This window comes from Berghia stephanieae, chromosome 7 (assembly GCF_034508935.2).
Source record: "Berghia stephanieae isolate SIO BIC M18660-M18661 chromosome 7, UCSD_Bste_1.3, whole genome shotgun sequence".
Taxonomy (NCBI): domain Eukaryota; kingdom Metazoa; phylum Mollusca; class Gastropoda; order Nudibranchia; family Aeolidiidae; genus Berghia; species Berghia stephanieae.
Genome location: NC_088366.1, coordinates 65,180,452 through 65,190,177, shown reverse-complemented (window position 1 = coordinate 65,190,177; position 9,726 = coordinate 65,180,452). Strand labels below are relative to the sequence as shown.

General features: G+C 39.7%; 1 protein-coding gene across 1 annotated transcript in view; it reads right to left on the bottom strand.

The window, feature by feature from the left end:
* The window catches only part of LOC144977658 (b(0,+)-type amino acid transporter 1-like), a gene marked incomplete in the record, with an annotated part of 47,147 nt that extends 41,957 nt beyond the window's left edge, over nt 1-5,190 (bottom strand). The window contains 1 exon segment of the mRNA XM_078923094.1: nt 5,073-5,190.
* Between the last annotated feature and the right edge of the window lie 4,536 nt (nt 5,191-9,726).

Below are 9,726 nucleotides of genomic sequence, written 5' to 3'. Positions count from 1 at the left end.
CTTTGACTTTGCGAAGCCTTCAAGAAAATAACAGGTTTGAGAGTTTTAGCCAAGAGAAGGTTCATTCAAATCCATTGATTTTTGAAGGACGAATATTCAGGCCAATTTTCTTTATAACTAGTTGGCTTTTTTTCGCCGGAGTATAGCCGTGAACTAGTCAAAGGATAAGACAGATATTCAGACTTAAAACAGAAAGTCTTGATAAGAAATAAGCGCGTCTTCACATCTTATATTTAATAATTTTCGTCTAAGCACGGGACCAGAATATGTAAAGATTCAATCAACATTAGACTACGACATGGGATAACTGGGGGTCTTTTTCTTTCTTTTTTTTAATAACATCGAAACAGTGCTAAAGGTCGCGTTGATAACACTCACCACAAAAACTACCCGTTAGACTGCGATATGAGATGTCTGGGGCTCCTTTTCTTATCTTTTTTTTAACCCTCTCCTTACCACCTAGAACAAAATCGTCACATTTGTTACGACACAATTTACATTTTGTCTTATTCAGATTTATTTTGTACACCACAAACTTTGAAGAATGATCTTTGTTTGATTAATAGAACATAATGCTGTTTTATAGAGAGTTATTTTAAGTTTAAACAATCAATGTTTTTGCTGGGTAAGCTGCCATTTTGGGAAAATACTGAAAATGATCGGTAAGAAGAGAGTAAAAGTATCTAGATAGCGCAAAAACGTCGTTTTGATAACACTTGCCACACATTACCCGAATAGAATTGTCTTAAGTTATTTGGAACAAAACATAAATTATAGGATCGTTTTTATCGATTAATCGTATTGAGTATTGACAAACACATTTTGAAAACTGAAAATCTGGCATCATAACTATTGTTGAAAGTACTCCTTCAGAGACATCAGGCCCATGGGCCCGGAGTTTATACCGGTTTCTATAGCGTGAAACGGACAATAGCAATTGCTTGCTATCCTTTGATAGGACGCTAGTCTATCGCAAAGTACTTTCCACCAAATCTAACAATCGTAATGTCCAGAAAATTAAGTGTAACGATAGGAAGATCACTTGTTTCCTTGAGCACTGCTATTAGCAGTGCTAAAGACAACTCGCTGGGAGGTCCAGAAACCTAAAATTGATGTCAAAATATGGGTTTTAGTGGATCTTAGTGTGAGGCTATAAGTTAACGATGGCTACGCTAAGACCGTGGCCTTCGTAAAGTTATGGCCTGACACTGACCAAAAAAATGACGTCAAATTGCCAGTCTTTTGCCACAAAAGAAAACAAATCGTGAGTTGTATTCAATAGTTCAACCAATGAAATAACTTTTTTCCATGAGCACTACTAACGAAAACTCACTAGGCGGTGCAAAAACCAAATATTGACGTCAAAATGCCAGTCCTTTGGGATTTCAGTCTCAAGCTATAACATAACGATGGCTACGGTAAGACCCACTAAGACCACAATTTGACGTCATTTTTAGGTTTGTGGATCGCCTAGTGAGTTGTTTTTAGAGGTGCTCAAGGAAACAATTGATCCTATTGGTTGGTTGAACTGTTGAATAAAACTCACGATTTGTTTTCTTTTGTGGCCAAAGACTTGTTTTTTGTCGTCATTTGTTGGTCAGTGTCAGGCCATGCGTTTAATAATAATAATAATAATAATAATAATAATATAATAGATCTTTATTGTCCGTAAATATGGCAAGTTGTCATTTAGTTACACTTGTTATAACGTTATATGATAACTATAACATTGAACAGATATTTCACTCCTACTTATTCTCTCTCTCTCTCTCTCTCTCTCTCTCTCTCTCTCTCTCTCTCTCTCTCTTCCTCTCTTTCTTTCACGCGTGCGATATACACAACATAAACATTACGAAGGCCGTGGCTTGAGATTATGTCACCAATGCCGTGTTTGATTGGTTGAAATTATAGAGGTCAGTTGCTGCGAGATAGCCAGTTTTTGTTGTGCTTATTACTTTATTTATTTATCTATTTTACCTTTTTTTCGGGGGGGGGGGGGGGGGGGGGGGGCATTTTTTGACACATAGAAAGTGATGAAAACTAATATTTTCCTCGTTTTTTTTTCTAAATAGGGGAGTCCCGATAGCTCAGTTGGTAGAGCACTCGCTTCACACGGAAAGGGAGCAATATCAATCCCGGATGCAGTAAAATTGTTTTCTGGCCTCGCCCACTGTCCACCCAGCAGTGAATGGGTAGCTAAGTCTGTCTGATTTGGACGAAAATACTTTGCAAAATCCTCGCGTCCTATCCAAAGGATAACAAGTAATTGCTATTGTCCGTTTCACGCTATAGAAACGGGATAAACTCCTGCTTCATGGGCCAAGGGCTCTGAACGACTACTTCCTTTTTTCTTCTGAATAATCACTAAAATTGCGATATTTTAAATTGAGCTTTAATATTTTTTTTTAAAAATAGAGCTTTATATAGCACAATACCCACTAAATGTGCTCAAAGCGCTTTACAACAGCAACAGCAACATTTAACATGTAGGACGGGACATGACGCCTATTAGGTGATATTACAATTTTTGGACACAGACAACGCTGTTAACGGCCAGGTACTCATTTTACACCTGAGTCCGGTGAGAGAATGTGAGTAGAGAGCCTTTTCCAAGGACTCTACTATGCGCCGAGCGAGGCTCGAACCCAGGATCTTCCGATCCGAAAGCGAGTGTCATACCACTACACCACATAGCCGCACAATGGTATCGAAACTGATTTTTGACGCAGTCACTTTGGCCAATTTTTGGGTCATAAGCGACGTATTTAAAATTCTGATAGCCCAAATCATTATGGGCCGGCACATTGTTATAATGGAAATCTCAAAAAAAAAAATAAAAAAAAAAAAAAAAAAAACAACACGCACAGAATTAGTACTGTTATTTGGAGGTTTTTTAAAATTGATCTTAAATAGAAAAAAAATCGGGACCACGGGTCAATGTCGTTATCAGGAGGTTGTCGCTATTCAGAGGTGTCGTAATCGGGAGATTCCACTGTATTGATTCATGACAACAATGTTAAATTAGGCCCATACTAGCGTTCGGATTCATAACAAGTATTCATATCACGTCGGTCAGAAGTATTTTCTTTCTAGGTCACGAGTTAGATATGGCTTGGTGTTAAAACCCAGGTTATCAACCGATTATTATCATCACGTTTTATCTTACCCGACGTGTACTTATTTGAAGGTCGGATAACCCAAGAGGTTATAATGGGCTCATTGTTGTAATGGAAATACTTTCAAACCAACGCAAGATATTCTTCACAACAATGTTAAAACGAGCCCGAAATTGGATTCAATAGTCTGATGTCACGTCGCCCAGCAACAGATTCCATCGTGGTTCTAAACAAGGAAAATCGGTACTTTTTATTCTTCATGCTGGCTAGAACTTTTCATATGTCTTGTGATCAGATTTATGTTGTTTTTTTTTTCCTCTGGACACACTTTTATGCTCGTTAGAGTAGTATTTCATAAGGGCATCCGCCATTTGTTCTGATAGTTTAGAACCAGTTGCTATGTTACTATGCGTCATCATGAGGGAAGTGACGTCACGACTGTTGAAGGCTATTGCGTCCGGTTATCAGACCTACAAATATGTGCACTTCGATCTGACCCAGATTATAATTGGGACAAAAATAGAAGGAGGTGTTGTAAACGAAGACGTCCTGGAAGAAATAGAAGCTCGGGCAGGCCCACAAGAACTCTTCTAGTGACTGTGAAGCGCAGAAAACTGTCCTGGTTTGGACACCATACTCGACACGATAGCCTGAGCAGGACAGTCCTACAGGGCACAGTCGAAGGCCAGCGCAGAAGAGGGCGCCAAAGGAAGATGTGACTGGACAATATTATAAAAGAATGGACAGAGATGTCGGTTCCGGAGCTGCTACATAGGGCTAGCGACAGGCAGACATGGAGGAAGACTGTAACTTCTGCTTCAAGCAAGTCCTCCGACGACCATCCGGTCATGGGATTGTGTGAGTGAGAATGAGTTGTAAACATAATCTACGTTTTTATTGGACCGCACTCGGTTATTGTATTGATTCACCTTGTAAAACTAAAAGCTCAATATCCACTAAACGTGCTCAAAGCGCTTTACAAGAGGTCCTTAGCCAACAGCAACACTTGACGTGTAGCACGAGAAATGAAAAAAAAAAAGTAAAATGGTATTATCGCCCAACAGGAAGTGTCATGTCTCGTTCTACACGTTTTGTGTTGCTGTTGGTCAGGGACCCTTTGAAAGGCGCTTTGAGCACGTTTAGTGGATATTGCAGTATAGATAGTATGCGCTTGTCTAAGAAGTTCATAACATTGTCATCCGGAAGTGCAACGGACCAACACACAAAACTGTGTGTAATTATGAACTTTTATAGTCTGGATAATGCCGTTTAGTGAGTATAACTCATAAACGTGGATGGCAAAAAACAATAACAAAGACTAGAGTGATGTCAACTTCGTTCTATCTATATCAAAGCTCAAGTTTGAAGTTGTTTATTTGACAATTATTGTCGGTACATGTCGCTGTTTCAAATTATTAAATATCTATTATTCCACGCCTCTCCCTGTCCACTTTTAAAGAGAATTTCAGTAAATTGAAATATACTCGTATATACAAAATGCAAATTATAACAATACCAAATATCGTGGAACATTATTCAACGAAATAAAATATTACGTTGGAAAGTTTTTTGTCAATGTGTTCTTTAAAAACAAAAATTGAATTAGATTTTTTTGGGTCTGGATATGTTATGTCATAGTGGCCCCGATAGCTCAAATGGTAGAGCACTCGCTTCACAAGCAAAGGGACCGAGATAAATCCCAAATGCAGTCGATATTTTTTTTTCTGACCTCCCTGTCCACCCAGAAGTGATTGGGTAGCTGGATCTTTTATATATCTGGTGGAAATTACTTTACGATAGACCATCTTCCTATCCAAAGGGTAGCAAGTAATTAGTTTTGTCCGTTTCACGCTATAGCAACCGGAATAAGCTCCAATGGCTCTGAAGTACATTTCTTATGTTATGTTATGTTAAATATAAATACGATAGAAAAATATGTTGCAATGTTAAACTTACATAAGTTTTTAGAACGTCGTTTTTAGAAGATATCCTCAGGGAACAGACACGGAATGAAGTGACCCCAAAACATAGTACCAAGATTAGATATAAGATACCAGATATTACTCCGCTATGCCCCTGGTCTGAAAAGGAAAACAATTTTTTTTAAATTTTGGTCAGAAAACTCGTCCTTCAAAAATCGATCAATTAAAATGACTTTCACCGTGTCAAAAAAAAACCCATCAAACCTGGGGCTTCTTGTAAGTCTTTAAGGAAGTCACATGTCGGAGAATGTATGTCAAGATGAAGGTTATCGATATTTGAAGGACGAGTTTTCTGGACAATTGTTTTTAATGTGCTTTTTATTTCACAGCACGGTACGATATGTTTACTGAGAGATAATTAATATTTAATTTACCCTGACAAAATGTAAATTAATTTGTGCAATAATAGCTTGTACTTTGTTTGCTGTGTCATCACAGCAGCTCTAATTCAAAAAAAAGTATTCTTATGTGAGTTGATTCTGCGATATACATATAGACCTTAGATCAAATGTACTTATATACACATAGGGGCCGACCTAGAATTCAAACCACAGAGGAGGAGGAGGAGGAGGAGGAGGAGGAAGAGGAGGAGGAAGAGGAGGAGGATGAAGAGGAGGAGGAGGAAGAAGGGAGAAGGAGGAGGAGGAGGAGGTGGAGGAAGAGGAGGTGGAGGAAGAAGGGAGAAGGAGGTGGAGGAGGTGGAGGAAGAGGAGGAGGTGGTGGAGGAAGAGGAGGAGGAGGAGGAGGAGGTGGAGGAGGAAGAGGAGAAGGAGGTGGAGGAGGTGGAGGAAGAGGAGAAGGTGGTGGAGGAAGAGGTGGAGGAGGAAGAGGAGGCAGAGGAGGAGGTGGTGGAGGAAGAAGGGAGGAGGAGGTGGAGGAGGAGGAGGAGGATGCTTATGAGTGACAGGAGGAAGAGAAATAGGAGAAGCAGGAGGAGATGGAGGAGGGAGGAAGAGGAAAAGGAGAAGAAGAGAAACCGGAGAAGGAGGAGGAGGAGGGGGAGGAGTGGGGAGGGGGTAGTAGAAATGGAAAACTAGAAAGCAATCGTGAAATAATATTAACTCACTCAGCCCTAACCCTAAAACCGACTATATCCGTAGTTTACCCGGGGTAACTTTTACCCTATGCCTATTTATTACATTTTTCTGAGACAAATTTTAGGCGTAGTATCAAAGATAATGATCTAAATTTTTACATGTTAATGGTAGTTGAATAAAACGATCTGCGATTAATGGTATTCCAATATGATAGATTTTATGCTTAAATTATCAATTTATTGTTGTGTTTTATTTGCATTGTATAGCGCCTCTGAGCACATTGTGGACCTAGGCGCTATATAAATTCATTCATTCATTCATTCATATGTATATGCTCATCTTTAATACATTTTTTCCAATTTTGAAAAGTAGCAAAACTCTCTAGGATTGAGTGAGTTAATATAGACCTTAGATCAGGTGTAGCTACTTGTTGATATTTCGTGAACCTAGAAACTGACCTAGAATTCGGTCCATGGTCTATAAACTGAAATTAAACATTGATTAAGTGCTCCAGTTTTTTTCATAGCCAACGTTGAGCCTCTCAGGGCGGTACTCGAACCCGAGACCTTCCAGTCCGAAGGCGAGTGTGATGCAACTAGAACACAAAACGTTGTCCCACCATGTCAATAGAGAATGAGATTAGCGGAAGAGTAGCGTCCCTTGATTGGAAGTCGCGAGCGGAAAAGTTATTAGAGAGAGAACGTCATGTTGGTTGTGCGGCATGAGACACTTCACCGAAAGCGAGGACGAGAGAGACGCATGCTCAAAACCCTTTTGACGTTCTCTCTGTAAGGTGACGTCCAATCAAGGGACGCTACTCTTCCGCTAATCTCATTCCCTATCTGGTGCTGTGTCGGAATGAGCTAGAATTAAAGAACATAATATATAGGATACAGGCTCTATGAAAGTACTAGTCCTTCAGAGCCATAGGGCCCCGTGGAGCCGGAGTTTATCTCTGTATCTATAGCGTAAAAACAGACACAATCAATTGATTACTACCCTTTAGACAGGACGCTATTCTATCGAAAAGAAGTTTCCTCTAGAACTAACAGACCCAGCTACTAAATCATTGCTGGAAGGACAGGGGATTAGAAGACAAAAAAATCTCGACTTCACCCGGGATCGATTTTGGTCCCTTTGAGTGTGAAGCGAGTGCTCTACCAACTGAGCTATCCGGACCCTTTTTTCCCTTGTGTTTTTCTGTCTTGCCTTGTGTGTCACCTTTCATACATACTTGTTCAGATCTGTAAATTATATGTGTAGTCAAGCACTCCGAATAGCGTTGCCGAGTTGGTTTGATTTCTGTTTCAGAAGATTTCTTATAGTCGACTGTGTGAGGTCAGTTGGATTCAATAGTCTGACGTCACGCCGCCCGGCACGGCGGCCATCTTTGTTCTAAACAAAGAAAATCTGTACTTTTTATTCTCCATGCTGGCTAGAACTTTTCATTTGTCTTGTGATCATAATGTGTAAAAGTCAAAACATGATCAAATTTATGTTTTTTCCCCTCTGGATACACTTTTATGCTCGCCGGGGAAGTATTTCATACGGGCGTCCGCCATTGTTCTAATAGTTTAGAGCCAGTGTTACTAAGTTACCATGCGTCATTAGGAAGGAAGTGACGTTACGACTGTTGAAGAGTATTCCCGTCATGGTCACTCTTTTTGTTCCTTCTATAGATTTGCAATACGCTTCAACAGTCGTAAAGTCACTTCCCTCGTAATGACGCACGGTAACATAGTAACTGGCTCTTAACTATCGGAACAATGGCGGACGCCCTTATGAAATATTTCTCCGACGAGCATAAAAGCGTATCCAGAGGGGAAAAAACAAAACATTATAAATCTGATCATTTTTTGACTTTTACACATTCTGATCACAAGAAAAGTTCTAGCCAGCATGAAGAATAAAAAGTACAGATTTTCTTTGTTTAGAACCACGATGGTCGCCGTTGCTGGGCAACGGGACATCAGACTATACCACATAGCCGCACATCTCTAAGTTATTAAAAGTTTAAAGGATTTGAATATTCATTGAATCTTTGTGATGGTAAATTGTTGATCTGTATAGCCGACTATTGCGGCTATGTGGTTTTGTGGTATGACACTCGCTTTCAGATCGCAAGGTCCTGGGTTCGAGCCTCGTTCGACGCATAGTTGAGTCCTTGGAAAAGACTCTTTACTCACATTCTCTCACCGTACTCAGGTGTAAAATAAGTACCTGACCGTGAACAGCGTTGTCTCTGTCCAAAAAAGTGTGATATAGCCGTTATACTTCCGGATGGCAATGTTATGAGCTTCTTGGCCAAGCGCAAACTATCTAGGGTAGCCCTATTCGTCCTTAAGGTCGAATAGCATCAACCGCCATTGCCGTCCGTAAGGACAAATAGTGTTGCTTGCACTATTCGTACTTCACACTACAGCTGGGCACTATTCCGTTTCTGTTTGTACTGAGCTAGATTTGATTCTACGTAATTACATGATATATCCGTATCGTCTTAATTTTTTTTTATTAGCGAGTCAAATAATCAGTTGAGTGTATGTGTGTGTGTGTGTGTGTGTGTGTGTGTGTGTGCGTGTATGCTTTAGTTTCGTGTGTGTGTGGGGGGGGGGGGTTGTTTTTTTGTTTTCTGTTTTTGGGGGGAGGGGGGGGGGTTGGGTTTTTTTTTTTTTTTTTTCTTCTGGGATTTTTTTTTTCCAGAAAGGTGATCGTTTCCTATTAGGAACTATTTTCGTGTTCTCCTTTTGGCAAGTATTAGTATCCCATTCAAATGCCTGCTCGAAAGTTTGGGTTGGTTGGGCACAGAGGAAGATTCGTCAGGTATTCTTTTCTTTTTTTCTTTTCTTTCTTTTTTTGGTGGTGGGGGGTAGGGGGGTTGATTTTTTAATTTTTTTTCTTCTTCTTCTTTAAAAAAAAATTTTTTTTTGGTTGTGTATGTGTCTGTGTGTGTGTGTGTGGGGTGGGGGGGGGTTGCCTTTATTACATTTTTTCTATCTATGATAGTGGTTTAACACTCAATAACTATTTGTTTTAAATGACTAGTATTAAAATTGTCAAAAATATTATATTAGTCATAGTAATATAAGCAGCCCAATAACATCAACGTATCTCTTAAGAAGCAGTTTTTTAAAAATATTATAATCTTGATAATTCAGTGAGGGCCATCAATATTGACTTGAATTTAGCCAACATTTTTCATTTATTTGAACAATGTCGATACATGTCCTTTAACTTCAGAAATTTTGTTATAAGTTGTATCGTCTTGAGTAGACAAGCTGTATACCAGAATTTTAGATTTAATCCACGGAGAATTCAATGAGTTAGTGGCAGTGAACGAGGTAATGGTATAGACGGTATGGAATTTGGCGGCTTTGACTTACTTGACTTGACTTAGATGCCTTTCGCGTCTCGACCGAAAGATCGGGTCGCCTTGGCTGTTTCCAGTATTTCCTGTGTGAGGTGTCTCCAATATTGCCGGTCCTCTGCTAGGGTTCTCAGATTTTCAAGGTCCCCTGCCGTTATGAGACTAATGCTTTGTCCAAGTGTTGTGAGGTTTTTGTTTAGGATCACAGGGAGTGTTGTGATCGGTCT